General features: G+C 35.1%; 1 protein-coding gene across 1 annotated transcript in view; it reads left to right on the forward strand.

Moving 5' to 3' along the window:
* CHRM3 (cholinergic receptor muscarinic 3) overlaps window positions 1–16,273 on the forward strand; it is a 626,574-nt gene that overhangs the window by 181,232 nt on the left and 429,069 nt on the right. Inside the window, exon 2 of the mRNA XM_072647563.1 lies at window positions 9,885–9,999. The gene's annotated coding sequence lies outside the window, so the exon portion shown is untranslated. The remainder of the gene's footprint in view (window positions 1–9,884; window positions 10,000–16,273) is intronic.

Consider the following 16,273-nt stretch of genomic DNA (forward strand, 5'->3'; position numbering starts at 1 on the left):
AGAAACAAAATGAAACAATGAAAGAAAAAGAGAACAAATAGTGTTTCCGTCCACATCCAGACTCCAAAGTCCTTTCTCTGGATTGTGGATAGCATTTCCCTCCTGAGTCTTTTGAAGTTGTCTTAAATCATTGCATTGCTGAAAGGAGCTAAGTTTATCAAAGTCAGTCATCTCAAAATGTGGCTGTTACTGTGTATGTTGTTCTCCTGGTTCTACTTCTCTCACTGAGCATCAGTTCATATAAGTCTTTCCAGGTTTTTCTGATATCAACCTGGTTATCATTTCTCATAGCACAATAGCATTCCATTACATTCATATACCAAAACTGGTTCACCCTTCCCCCAACTGATGGAAATCCCCTCAATTTCCCATCCTTACCACCACAAAAAGAACTGCTGCAAATGTTTTTGTATATGAGATTTCTTTTCCCCATTTTTGTGATCTCTTTGGAGTATGGACCTAAAAGTGCTGCACCAAAGGTTATGCACAGTTTTATAGCCTTTTGGGCATAGTTCCAAATTGCTCTCCAGAATGGTTGGAACAGTTCATAACTCCACCAAAATGCATTAGTGTTTTGATATTCCCACATCTTCTCCAATATTTATCATTTTCCTGTTTTGTCATGTTAGCCAATCTGATAGATGGAATGTGGTACCTCAGAGTTGTTTTGCTTTATATTTCTCTAATGAATATTTATTTAGTGATTTAGAATATTTTTCATTTAATTTCTTCCTCTGAAAACTGCCTGTTTATATCCTTTGACCATTTATCAATTGGGGATATTTTATATCTTATTTCAAAATCTTATGAATTTGACACAATTCTCTCTATATATAAATGAGGCCTTTATCAGAGACACTAACTAAAAAAAAATGTTTCCCTGCTTTCTGATTTCCTTCTAATCTTGGTTGCGTTGGTTTTGTTTGTGCAAAACTGTTTCAATTTAATGGTATCAAAATCATTTATTTTACATTTCATAATGTTCTCTATCTCTTATTAAGTCATAAATCCTTCCCTTTCTCATAGATCTGATAGGTAAACTATTCTACCCTCTCCTAGTTTGCTTAGAGTATCAGGCTCTATATCTAAATCATGTAGCCATTTTGTCTTTATCTTGGCATATGGTGTAAGATGTTGATCTGTGCCTCATTTCTGCCATAATAATTTCCAGTTTTCCCAGGAGTTTTCTTAAATAGAGAGGTCTTATCCCAGAAGCTAGAGTCTTTGGATCTGTCAAATAGTAGATTACTATAATCATTGACTATTGTATCTTGTGTACCTAACCTACACTGATCCACCATTCTATTTCTTAGGTAGTACAAAGTAGCTTTGATGTTTATGTAATGTATAACTTTATATTTATATATACATATATACATGTATATATATATATACACACACATACACATATATACATACATATACATTTGTATATACAACTTTATATATTTATGTACACATATACATATGTGTTTGTATATATGTATACACACATATACACGCACACATATATAAAATGCAGTTTAAGATCTGGTACAGCTAGGCCTCTTTCCCTTTTTTCCTGGAGAGTTTATTGATAAGGTCTTCAATTTCTTTTTTTCAGAAATGGATATTTTTAAAGTGTTTTCTTTCCTTCTCTTTTAATGTGGGAAATTTATATTTTTTTGTAAATATTCATCCATCTAACTAAGGTTGTCACATTTTTTGGCATATGGTTGGGCATAATAGCTCCTAATTATTGCTTTGATTTCCTTTTCATTAGTGGTGAATTCATCCTTTTCGTTTTTGATGATGGTAATTTGGTTTTCTTCTTTCTTTTTTTAATCAAATTAACCAAGGCTTATCTATTTTATTGTATGTTTTTCATAAAACCAGCTTTTGTTTTATTTATTAATTCAAAAGTTTTCCTAATTTCAGTTTTATTAATCTCTCCTTTGATTTTTAGTATTTCTAATTTGATATTTAGTTGGGGAGTTTTAACTTGTTCTTTTTCTAGCTTTTTTATTTACATGCCCAATTCATTGATCTCTACTTTGGCTATTTTATTCATGAAAGAATTTAGAGATATAAAACTTCCCCCTAAGGCCCCTTTTCACTGCATTCCATAAGTTTTGGTATGTTGTCTCATTATTGTAATTCTTTTGGATGAAGGAATAGATTATTTCTAGGATTTCTTGTTTGATGCACTCATTCTTTAGGATCAGATTAGTTTCCAATTAAAATTTAGTCTGTCTTTCCATGACACTTTATTACATGTAATTTTTATTACATCATGGTTTGAAAAAAATGCATTCAATATTTCTGCCTTTCTGCATTGGATTGTGAAGTTTCTGTGCCCTAATACATGGTTAATTTTTGTGTAAAAGATCCATGTTCCACCAAGAAAAAGGCATAATCCTTTCTATTCCCATTCATTTTTCTCCAGAGGTCAGTCATATCTAACCTCTAAAATTCTATTCATCTCCTTAACTTCTTACTTGTTTATTTTGTGGTTAGATTTATCTAGTTCTGAGAGGGGCAGGTTGAGATCCCCCAGTAGTATAGTTTTGCTGTCTATTTCTTCCTATAATTCCCTTAACTTCTCCTCTAAAATCTGGATGCTATACCACTTGGTGCATATATGTTTAGCAATGATATTATTTCATTGCCTGTGGTGCCTTTTATCAGGATATAGTTTCCTTCCTTATCTTTTTTAGTTAGATCTATTTTTGTTTTAGCTTTGTCTGAGATCAGGATTGTTACATCTGCTTTTCTTTTTTTTACTTCAGTTGAAGCATGATATATTCTGCTAAAGCATACTCTTTATGTATCTCTCTGTTTTAAATGTGTTTCTTGTAAACAACATATTGTAGGATTATGGTTCTTAATCCACTGTGCTATACACTTCCATTTTATAGGAGTGTTCATCCCATTCACATTCACAGTTGTGATTACTATCTGTATCTTTCTCTCCATCCTGTTTTTCCCCTGTTTATGTTTTTCTCTCTCCTTTCTCCCTTTCCTTCCTCACTTGCTTTCAATCACCACCTCCCTCAGTCTGCTCTCCCTTTTATCATCCCTTTCTCCTTTCTTCCCCTTTACCCTTTCTGCTTATTCCCTCCCTTCTATCCATCCCCTCACTTTTATTTTCCCTTTCCACACCTACTTCCTGTAGGGGAAGTTAGATTTCTATACTTAACTGATTATGTTATTCCCTCTTTGAGCCAAATCTGATAAGATTAAGGTTCAAACAATGCTCATCTCCCTCCTTTCTCTCTCTCTACCATAATAGGTATTTGTGCTTTTTCATGTGATGTAATTTACCCTTTTCTATCTCCTCCTTTCTTCTTCTCCCCTAACACCACTTTTAGATTTCTTATCATCACGTCAGAAGTCAACTTATATCCATGCCCTCTGTCTATCTATACCCCTTTTAAATATCATAATAATGATACAGTTCTTAAGAGTTACAAGTGTCATCTTTCCATGTAGGGATATAAACAGTTTGGCCTTATTATTGGAATGCTGTTATTGTATTTTCCTGTTTACCCTTTTATGCCTCTCATGAGTCTTATATTTGAAGATCAGATTTTCTGTACAGCTATGGTGTTTTCTTCAATAAGGCTTGGAAGTCCCCTATTTTGTTAAATGTCCGTTTCCTGCCCTGAAAGACTATGCTCATTTTTGCTGCACAGATGATCCTGTTTTTAATTCAAACTCCTTTGCCTTACAGAATATCATATTCCTTCCCCACTGATGTTTTATGTAGAAACTGCAAGGTCCTGCATAATCCTGACTGTGGTTCCATGACATTTAAATTATTTCTTTCTGGCTGCTTGCCATTTTCTCTTTGAACTGGTAATTTTGTAATTTGGCTGCAATATTCCTTGGCATTTTCAATTTGAGTTCTCTTTCAGGAGGCAATTGGATTCTTTTCATGACTATTTTACTTTCTTGTTCTAGGACCACAGAATACTTTTCCTTGATGATTTTCTGAGAGATACTGACCAGGCTTTCTTTTTTTTTTTTTTATCATGGTTTTCAGGTAGACTAATACTAAATTGTCTCTCCTGGACCTATTTTCCAGGTTAGTCATTTTACCAGTTTCATCTGTTTTTTCATTCTTTTGTTTCCATTTGACTGATTCTTGATATCTCATAGAGCCATTAACTCTCACTTCCCCATTCTAATTTTTAAAGAATTTTTTCTTCTATTAGATTTTGTACCTCATTTTTCATTTGGCCCATTTTACTTTTCAAGAAGTTCTCTTCAGTGATCTTTTTTTTTCTCCTTTTCTGTTAGGCAAATTCTATTTTTTAAGGAGTTATTTTCTTCGTGTATTTTTTTTTCCATTTGGACAATTGTTTTTGCTTTTTCAAGGGGGGGGAAGCAAGGCAATTGGGGTTAAGTGATTTGTGCAAGGTCACACAATTAGTAAGTGTCAAACTTCTGAGGTAAGATTTGAATTCAGGTCCTTTTGTCTCCAGGGTCAGTGCTGTGTTCACTGTGACATCTAGCTGTCTCTAGGCGAATTGCAGTTTTTAAAGACATTTTCTGCAGGCAATTTTTTTTCCTTCCTTTTCCAAGCTATTGACTCTCTTTTATACACCTCTCATTTCTTGTTTTTCTTCTACCTCTCTTATTTGACTTTTAAAATCCTTCTTGAGCTCTTGTAAGAAAGCTTTTTGAGTTTGAGACCAGTTCATATTCCCCTTTGAGGTTTCTGATATGGATATATTGCCCATGCTGTCCTCTTCTGAATTTGTGCCTTGATCTTCCCTGCCTCCCCAATGAGAATCTATGATCACTGTCCATTTCTGTTTTTTGCTCATGGTGTTTGCCTGTTTCCTGGCTTTTAAAATTGAGCTCTCCTGCTGGAGTACAAGGGGCACTGACCCAAGCTTCTTGTGCTGGGACCCAGGGATGTACTTTATGGATTTGTGTGCTGGGGTCTCAGACACTGGTAGCTGGAAGCTTTGAGGGTCTGGCAGCTTACCTGGTTTGACCTGGAGTTAGCAACACTGGAGCCCTCATTGTGGGGAGTCTGACCCTTGGGGGATACCTGTTCCCTCTAAAGTACTTGAATGTTTGGCTCGTGGGAGATGTCTGACAGCCTGGAGTTGTGCCTTCTGGAGTTGTACTTCCTGTAGTTGTGCTGAATCTTGGGAAGATTTGGCTGTTAGAGAACAGATGTTTTTCTGACGTGGTGTCTACTGGTTCCCCTGCCTGTGCTGAGTTTGCTCTGGAGAGCCTGATGTTGACACCTGTCTGCTCCACCACCTGGGGCTCAGGATCTCCATCTGGTTTGCTGAGGTAGAGCTTGCCACTGGCTTGCTGGGATGGCTCCCATCCTATATTGTTCCCCCTCCTCAGAGTGAGAGAGACCTTTCCCTTTTATCCCAAGCTTTCTGCTCTACAAGACTGCAGCACCCTGTCTTCCTGCTGGCTCAGGTCTTCCAGGTTTTTTCATAGGGCAATTATTTCTGGGCCCTCAGTGATCAATAAAGGAGGTTGAGAGCGACTTCTTTCTCTATCGTTTTGGCTCCTGGAAGCCTAAAATTATTTTTTTAAGACTGTAAGGGTCACTATTCTAATATGTTTGTATTCTTTATTAATGCTATAAAATGTGGCTCAGCTATATCTATTTTATAGATCTATTTTATAGATATAGCTTCAGTAATTTTATTTCTTGAAGTCCCAAGTGCAATGAATATTTCTTGAGGTTTTTTTTCAAAGAGTGGAGTAGCTCTTTTGCTGCAAATAGCAACAATTTATTTCTGTATTCAGTGAATCAATGAGAACAGTAATGGGCTAGGTATTTAGAATGCTACAGTAATCACAAAATTTTCAAATTTGAAGGGAACTCAGATGCTATCTGAAGCTAACTAACTAAAATCCTTTCTGTCTACTTGTTTGATAGTTTTATCACTTTTGACTTAAAAAATATCCCTGGGGAGGGGGGCGAGGAATTTTACTATCTCCATAGGCATTTTATTCTATTTTTGGAAAGCTCTAATTCTGAATAATTGTTTTTTCACACTATTTCTTTCTCTTTTCAATTTCTGTTGTCTTTTGAAATTCTTTATTTCTTTCAAAGCTCAAACCAAGTGTCACGTCCTTCACAAGAACTTTCCTTTTTACCCTCATTGTTGATTTGCTGCCTTAAGTCATTTTGTATTGATTTTGTTTATGTACTATATTTACCTGTCATTGAGCATCATGCCTACCCATAGCAGAATTTAAATTTCTGAGGACAGGAATTATCTCACTTCAACCCCCAGCCTAGTGCCTTAAATAAAGAAGGCACTTTAATTTAACTTATTAGTCATGTTGAGATAGGTTTTAGAGAAAGAATGAGAAGATAATGTGATACGGGAGTGGTTAAGTTTGATAAGAAAATGTGGATAAATATACAGAATATATACTTACCTGTTCTATAGTGAATTTCCAAGGCGTAGGAATTAGGGCAACCAAGATGATATAGCACGATGGCTGCCCATATGCCCAGGATGGCTGAAAATATAGGAATTGGACAGATTATTATGTAGTGAGTCAAGGAGGCATTTTAAATAAAGAATATGGGGAGAATTAGGCAATTTCTGTAGTTAGTATTGGGGCAAAAAGAGAGTTATATGCAAACAGAAAATGCATAATAATAGGACATCATTCCTGATTTTGACATGTTCTGCTGACCACACCTGGTATTTATGTCAACATATTTTTCTCATTTAATTAGCCTTTGTTCATTTAATCAGTTTTATCCATATAAAAATATATAGGGCAAGAGGGATAGGAAGAATAGTGCAGAACACAATGTTCTGTTTCTCTTTACCCCTTGGGTAGGCATCCTGTTTACCAGAATAAATTTTCCCTGCAAAAGAGTGTCCAGGGTGTGCTTCATTAGATTTTTTTTTTTCCAAATCAAATGTGGACTGAAATGTTATCCATTAATTCAGTTAGGGGAAGTTATGTGTCTATGGGTACACTGTCATGTTTGATGCTTAATAAGTGTGTGAGTGTATGTATGTGTGTGTGTTTGTGTGTGCATGTTAAATGATTGGCTAAACAAATATGAATGCTAAAACCATCCTTCTTAGTTAACTATTATCAAGATGAGTTTTAATTTTCTCTGTAAGGAAAGAAAGTTAAATCCTCGGAACTTTTCTTTGATTTTTAATTCATTTTTCTCTGTTGTAAAGCTAGAACATATCCCATCTCTCTACTCCCCAACTAAAAGTTTAATAATTTAATAATAATTAATAATAAATTTAATAATATACTTCCAGGCATTCAGTGTCTGTTTTAGTTCAGGGAAGCAAGTATATTCCCTGTAATACAGCGTCAGAGGAGGAATAAGTGAATATAAATTTCATCAAACATCGCATGTCTTTTCTCCTGCACGTATTACTAAAACAGTTATATAATTGGTCATTCACAGCCTGTGCAAGTAAATGCCTTACTGTCACAGCCTTCAATGGCTAAGTGGTTTCACTGAACTCTCCAAAGATCTGTCAGGAGTGAACTGTTTTTAAGACTAGTCATTGATAGCTACTTGACTATTGGTGCCAATTATATATTAGCATGAATGGCTATTTTCATATTAGGTCAAATGTTATATTTTAAGAGTGAATTATTTTCATAAAATGCTTTTAATCCTAAAATGCCTTTCAAGAATTTCTTTTAATGAACCCCAGTTAAGTTGACTGCTACCTAGATTGTTGCTTTTAAGAGTAGATTCCTAAGAATGAAATCATTTAAGATTCCCGAAATTATGGAGCTTGTACTTTATGCATGTTTCCCTGGGGATTTTCTTGCAAATCAAAATATTTCTCTGGGACGTTTATGGAAAAAGTTGCAAAATGTGTGAACTAAATTGTGAAATGGGCCACATAACTTGTTTGGGTAAGAAATCAACCTTGCTTCTAAATATATTACTATCATGTTTAACATATTCATAGTTTGGGACTTACTAGGAATCATTAAAAGGTTTTCCTATCTGTAATTTTTTTTCTCATTATAAATCCAATCATTTGGAAGATAATATGGAGTAACACATATCCTTTTGAAATATAGAGCAATACAAATAATCTACTTTGTTTGTACTGGTCAATTAGACCACCAGAATAGAATGGGTGTTACCCCTAATATTTGTATTAAACATCTCTATTGCAATCCTCCATTCATTCCCTGAGAAATTATAGGTACTACACATTGAGATAGTATTTCCCTAAGGCTCAGGTCTCACCACATCGCTCCACCTACTCAATGAGCTCAAATATATGTTTGTGATCTCTTAGATCATATATAAACTCCTCATTTTGACATTTAAAGCTCTTACCCTGGCCTTCTTTTCCCAGTGTTCTAACACATTATTCCTCAGTGGAATAGCAAACTCAACCAGCCTACTTGCTGACACACAAAGTGCACTATCTCCCAACGCTGTATCTTTACAGTATTTATCATCCATGTTGGAAAGTCTCTCCCTCATCACTTAGCTTCTTAGAATCTGTGGGGTCCTTCAACACTCAGCTTAAATGCCAGCTTCTACAGGAGACCTTTCTGTGTTCCCTCACCTACTACCATTTGTTTCTACTTTGTAATCATTTTGTATACTATTATATGAGTAGTTTTAGTATGACATGGACATGATACCTCCTCCTCCCTTCTCCCTTTCTGGGAGAGAAAGAGCAGAATGTGGGGTTTTGTTTTCTTACTCAATCTGTTACTTTTTTAAAAATTTTATTGGATTGTTGAATGCATTGACATTTAAAATTATGAGAGTTAGGTTCACATTTCCCTTTGTCTTTAATATTTTTGCCTTTCTGATTTTGGATTTTTTTATGTTGCTTTTCCTCTATAAAGTAAGTTTTTTGTTGTTATCTTTGCTTAATATACAGTAATGCAACATTATTCCCACTGATTTTCTCTCCCTTTCAACACCTCTCCCAAATGTCACCCATTCCCATGTTTGAGTTTCATTTAAATAACAAATTCCTTTTTTCTTTCTTTCTTTTTGTCTAGTTATCATATTCGATCTCTTTTTCCTTTCTCCATTAACTGATTAAGTAACATCCCACTTCCTCTCTGCCTTTTCAATTTACTTGGTTTATTTTTCTTTTTTTCCCCCTCATTATCTTAAATCTCTTTTGTTTATTCTAAACTTTTGTTCTTTATTTTGGGGTCTATATTTCTTATTCATTTTTTTATCTCTGCATACTTCACAGGATTAAAGCTTCTAAAGAATCTATTTTTAGTAACCTTTTCAAGCAATTTCCATATTATTGTATTACGGATTCCCACCTACCCTCTTTTCTGATTCTGAAAGAGAAAAGAAATATGTTAATCAACTTAACAATTGTAATGCTAATTCATCTTATTTTTTAGTCAAAGCATGTTTTTAATTTCAGTTTTCAATTTGTCAACAGGTATTCATTGAGCAGGTACCATGTGCCTAACCTTGGGCAAATTTGTTTTGAGAGGAGGGGATAGGGTAAAAATATATGATTTAATTTTATTCCTGAGATGTTTGTATTATAACTGAAATCCAAACATATTTATTTCCCACTAATTAATGTAGTATAATTTAAAAAAGTATGATGTAGTGAATAGAAATAATGGGTTTAGGTACAGGGTCCTAGGTTGGAGTTATAACTCCCCCACTTAAGTAATTTTGTTGTGTAAGATGTCCTCTTTGGACCTTAGTTTTATTATCTGTATAATTGAGATAAGAATTCTGTCACTCAGCTACTCTGATCAATACAATGAAGCAATACAATTCTGAAGGACTCAGGATGAAAAATGTCTTATAAATGTGAGCTCTTTTCACCCTCTAAGCTAGGTATGATTCCTGTTAAACATTATGAAATTTCATTGTTTTGATATGCCATTTTATATCTTTTATTTAGATATGGAAATTTATAGAAGATATTTCAGCAATGAGTTTTATAACAGATTGTGGATTGGATGAACCATACTCATCTGCAACATGATGTGCAGTACTTGGACTGTACCCTGTCATTGGTAAGTGTTACTCATTCCACTCTGCATATACCTCTGTGTATATATCTATATCTATATATGTGTGTGTATGTATATATATATACATGTATATATATACATACACATATACATGCATATATACACATATGAATATATATGCATATATATTTATGTATTATGTATATTATATATATATGTGTGTGTGTGGCTATCTTGTGATTTAATGTAGAATATAGATTTTTATGTACCTATTGTTGAATGAGTTTGAGTTTAAGTTGTGATTATATACTTGCAACAAATTAGAAAAGAACTAAAAATTATTTGCACCTTTCACATCATTAACAACCTGGATAGAACCTAGAAGGATTGGTTTTGCCAAACATGAAACCATGACCTTTTAGACCAAACCTCCATGATGATCTCTTGCCTCCAATATCTTGTATCAGCCCAGAGCTGAGTTTAAAAATGATAAAATTTTGATTTTAATATATGTTTTCTTATTTCCCCTACAGGGTATGTGGTACACCTTTTATATATGTAGCATATGAGTATTTTTTATAATTTACTCACTCAATACCATTGTAGAATCTCCTGGAAAAGAAGTATACATATTCAAATGTTCATCTTGACCATTAATGAAAGAAAGATTAAGTAGAAGAAACATATTGCCCAGATCATTATATGCAATTGACTTAACAAATCATAGATCTTGGCTTTCAGTGTATATCAGTATGTATATACAGTATAAAAAGTCAAGAAGTTCATTCAAAAATTTAATATAAAAAAAAAAGTCATGACATGTTGACACCATACTATTGTTGTCCCTTTTATGGTTTTAAATATCTCTGAGAAATAAATTCTCTTACTTTTAGTACTTATATTATAGCAATCTACTGTGGTAACAAGGCATGAAACATAACAGTCTTTGAGATATTGAATTAAATATCACAGAAAGAGCAATAAAGAGGTGCTTAGTGGGTGGATGAGAGCCAGTTTCAACATATGACAGATGCAAAACTTTGAAAAGGAAATGTCACCAGGGAATTATATAATAGAAAAAGAACATAGACTAGTCACATGACAAGGACTAGAGTTCTAACGATAAAAGGGACCATTGGGCCATTTAGTACAACCAGCCTCAGTCAATGTTGAATGCCCTTTCCACTGTACAACCCTGAATTAGAGAGCCAGAGTGCTTAATTAGTACCTTGGGATTTCTGGAGAAAATTACGCAAGTTTGTAGCTCTTTAGGTGAACTCTTTTGAGTCAACTTAATAAGGAAATGAATTAAAGTCTCACAAGTTAGGGAGGCCTGGATGAGCTGTGATCAACAACATTTCAAGGAATATGCAAGTTTATGAAGTCACAAATCCATTTGCATCTCTGTCAGTTTTATGTCTATAAAACTCAAGTCACAGACTAGAAATCAATTATAATTTGAATTCTCACCTTAAATAGCTAACATGTTATAAATGTCTGTAATATCTTGAATTTGGGGGGTAGTATAAAGAAGTGATAGCATCTGGAGATAGAAGACTTGGATTTGAATATTGACCTTTCTTCCTGTGTGACATTGAACGTGTAAATTTTCTTTTTTGGCCCTCAATTTCCTCATCAGTAGAGAAAGTATTTTATGTGATGACTTTTAAAGTTCCTTTGTCCTTTTCTAATGAGTTCTATTTGGGGAATAAAATAATTTTGCTCAATATATATTTATCACAGTTAGAAAAATGAAAAAAATGGATTTGGAGACAGAAGACTTCAGTTTAAATTCAAATTTTTCCTTTTCTTATCTCTTTGAATTTGAAAGTTGCTAAATTCTCTTGACTAGTCTCCATTTACAAAATGAGGGAGTTGGCTTAAATATTCTCTATAAGTTCCTTTCAGCTTTTAATCTATGATCCTATTTACTTCAATTGTGTATAGTAGAAAATGTACCAAATTTTAATAGGACAGAAAAAATTTATTCTATAAAGCAAACAAATGAAAAACTTCTATTGTATTAAAACTATATCTGCTATTTAGACTTCATGCTTTTTATTAGATCATATTTATTAGGCATTTATGCTTAGAGATGATTAGATTTGTGTTCTTTTCCATTGTGCAGTTTTATTCCAAGACTATTATGAAACCATTCTTTTTAGAATGGTGGGAGTTAGCTCAAAATATGACACATTTGTGTTAAAAAATGTGATTCCTTCAAATCTGGAAATGACTTGTGTTTCATTTTTATATCTAGGCTGCTTTCTGCTAATCAGCATACTTTGCTGACATTTATATGACATGCCTATGTATATACATACATATATACATATATATACACCAAAACATGTACATGTTTATATACCTATAAAAGAGAAACATATAGCATAGTTTTTTATACTTAAATATTTTATATATGTGTATGTATGTTTGAACGATTTTCCCAATGTACATTTAGGACCCATTGAACTGTTCCTCAGAAATTTTGTATTTATAATAAATCAATATATTTATATACATATATGTGTGTATGTATGTACATATATGTGTCTATGTATATATATGTATGTATATACATATACATGTAGTGTATATAAGTGAAATTCAAATATTTTTTTATTAATTTATTTAACTTTTAACATTCATTTTCAAAAAATTTTGGGTTCCAAATTTTCTCCCCATCTGTCCCCTCCCCCCACCCCAAAACACCGAGCATTCTAACTGCCCCTATCACCAATCTGCCCTCTCTTCTATCATCCCTCCCTTCCCTTGTCCCCATCTTCTCTTTTGTCCTGTAGGGCCAGATAAATTTCTATACCCCTTTACCTGTATTTCTTATTTCCTAGTAGCAAGGATAGTATTTAACAGTTGTTGCTAATACTTTGAGTTCCAACTTCTCTTCATCCCTCCCTCTCTACCCATTGCCTTTGGGAAGGCACGCAATTCAATATAGGCCATATCTGGGTAGTTTTGCAAATGACTTCCATAATAGTTGTGTTGTGTAAGACTAACTATATTTCCCTCCAACCTATCCTGCCCCCCATTGCTTCTATTCTCTCTTCTGATGCTGTCCCTCCCCAAGAGTGTTAACTTCAAATTGCTCCCTCCTCCCATTGCCCTCCCTTCCATCATCCCCCCCACCCTGCTTATCCCCTTCTCCCCCACTTTCCTGTATTGTAAGATAAGTTTTCATACCAAAATGAGTGTGCATTTTATTCTTTCCCTTAGTGGAATGTGATGAGAGTAGACTTCATGTTTTTCTCTCACCTCCCCTCTTTTTCCCTCCACTAAAAAGTCTTTTGCTTGCCTCTTTTATGAGAGATAATTTGCCCCATTCCATTTCTCCCTTTCTCCTCCCAATATATTTCTCTCTCACTGCTTGATTTCATTTTTTTAAGATATGATCCCATCCTCTTCAATTCACTCTGTGCACTCTGTCTCTATGTGTGTGTGTGTGTGTGTGTGTGTGTGCATGTGTGTAATCCCACCCAGTACCCAGATACTGAAAAGTTTCAAGAGTTACAAATATTTTCTTTCCATGTAGGAATGTAAACAGTTCAACTTTAGTAAGTCCCTTATGACTTCTCTTTGCTGTTAACCTTTTCATGCTTCTCTTCATTCTTGTGTTTGAAGGTCAAATTTTCTTTTCAGCTCTGGTCTTTTCATCAAGAATGCTTGAAAGTCCCCAATTTCACTGAAAGACCATTTCTTCCCCTGAAGTATTATATTCAGTTTTGCTGGGTAGATGATTCTTGGTTTTAGTTCTAGTTCCTTTGACTTCTGGAATATCCTATTCCATGCCCTTCGATGCCTTAATGTAGAAGCTGCTAGATCTTGTGTTATCCTGATTGTATTTCCACAGTACTTGAATTGTTTCTTTCTAGCTGCTTGCAATATTTTCTCCTTGACTTGGGAACTCTGGAATTTGGCCACAATGTTCCTAGGAGTTTCTCTTTTTGGATCTCTTTCAGGCAGTGATTGGTGGATTCCTTGAATACTTATTTTGCCCTCTGGTTCTAGAATATCAGGGCAGTTTTCCTTGATAATTTCATGAAAGATGATGTCTAGACTCTTTTTTTGATCATGGCTTTCAGGCAGTCCCATAATTTTTAAATTGTCTCTCCTGGATATATTTCCCAGGTCAGTTGTTTTTCCAATGAGATATTTCACATTATCTTCCATTTTTTCATTCTTTTGGTTTTGTTTTGTGATTTCTTGGTTTCTCATAAAGTCATTAGCCTCCATCTGTTTCATTCTAATTTTGAAAGAACTATTTTCTTCAGTGAGCTATTGAACCTCCTTTTCCATTTGGCTTATTGTGCTTTTTAAAGCATTCTTTGCCTCATTGGCTTTTTGAACCTCTTTTGTCAATTGAGTTAGCCTATTTTTCAAGGTGTTATTTTCTTCAGCATCTTTTTGGGTCTCCTTTAGTAGGGTGTTTACTTATTTTTCATGCTTTGCTTGCATGTCTCTCATTGCTCTTCCCAGTTTTTCCTCCACCTTTCTAACTTGATTTTCAAAATCCTTTTTGAGCTCTTCCATGGCCTGAGCCCATTGGGTGGGCTGGGATACAGAAACCTTGACTTCTGTGTCTTTCCCTGATGGTAAGCATTGTTCTTCCTCATCAGAAAGGAAGGGAGGAATTATCTGTTCACCAAGAAAGTAACTTTCTATAGTCTTTTTTTTTTTTCTCTTTTATGGGCATTTTCCCAGCCAGTGACTTAACTTCTGAATTTTCTTTCCATACCCACCTCACCTCCAGATCCGCCTAACCAGCACTTGGGGTCTGAGATTCAAATGCTGGTTCCTAGCCTCAGGGCTTCGGGTGGGGGCAGGGCTGCTATTCAGTGTGAGATTAAATTCAGGTGCTCAGGTAGGGGCAGGGCCACCACACACACACACACACACACACACACACACACACACACACACACACACACACACACACGGGACTCAGTTCCCTCAGGGGGTTTATGCGGAAACCTTCAACAATGGATCTGAGCTCCTGCCTGCTTTGGGAGCCCTGGTCCGCTGCCCCTGCCTCTGCCTCCTGAGGGGGCCCGAGCCACAGGGACACCCCACTCCCCTGTCGGCCACCCAAAAAGACTTTCCCACTGACCCTTGTCACCTGTGGGTGGAGGGACCTGTGCGGCCGCAGGAGGTTCTGTCCCTGAAGCCTGCTGGTATCTGCTTCTCTCGGTGCCTCGAGGCCAAGGCAGGGCTGGGCTCCACTCTGGTCTGGTAGGCAACGGACCTTTCGCGTCAGGTTTTCAGGGCTGTCTGGAACAGAAATCTCCTCCACTCCATTGTTCTGTGGCTTCTGCTGCTCCAGAATTTGTTGGGAGTTCTTCTTTACAGATACTTTATGGGCTGTGGGTTTCGGAGCTAGCATATGTGTGTCTTTCTACTCCCCCATCTTGGCTCCTCCCCCTGAAATTCAAATCTTAAAAAATGGCTATCATATCCATTAAGAGGATATTTTAAGCAAATAGAAATGTAATTAACATACTACATAAAGTTTAATCATTCTCAGAATCTTAACCCTTTCTTGCCATATCTTGGAAGCAAAAAATTGCAATCTTGTAAAGGTGTTTGTTGATATTACAAGAATTATAAATATTTGTAGTACTAAATTAAATACACAGATGAAGAAAAATTAAGTATATAAAGTAAACTGTAGAATTAGAAAGAAAATAATCTTTATGTAGCTTGGGGATGAGATACAAAGAGGAATGCAATATTCTCCAAGGCTTTTTAAAGTCATACTATCTTCAAATTTTAGTCATTATTTTACATGGGATGCTTTCATCTGGAAAAATAAATTTTTTGACTTCTTTAATAAAAGACAAGGGTATATAGAATAAAGGTGACAGAAAATAGAGATGGTAGAGAATATACATCATAAAGGGTAGAGGAAATGGGAGGCAGAGCATGTAGGATATGGAGGGGGTGATAAACACCTATTTTAGAATGCTTTGCTATGCTTGACTATTTTATGAATTATTTATAGTGACATGATCTTAGTCACTTTCATTCATTGCATTTTACTGTTTTAATTGTTCAGTTTTGCTTTAGCTCATTGTGACAGAATCATACCATGAAAAGAGTACTGTCTCTATCATATGAAGACCTGGGTTCACAGCTTGTTACTGATATTCATGACTTGTGTGACCTGTTAGAAAGGACTTAACCTAAGTAAACCTCAGCTTCCTTATCTCTGAAAGTGAGCAGACAAAGGTGAGCTCACCAGCTGCTGGTCTTTTTCAGTCTAAGATGAATTTCTGTCTACTGCAAATCACAGAATCACCAATTT

Source organism: Notamacropus eugenii, chromosome 2 (assembly GCF_028372415.1).
Source record: "Notamacropus eugenii isolate mMacEug1 chromosome 2, mMacEug1.pri_v2, whole genome shotgun sequence".
NCBI lineage: Eukaryota > Metazoa > Chordata > Mammalia > Diprotodontia > Macropodidae > Notamacropus > Notamacropus eugenii.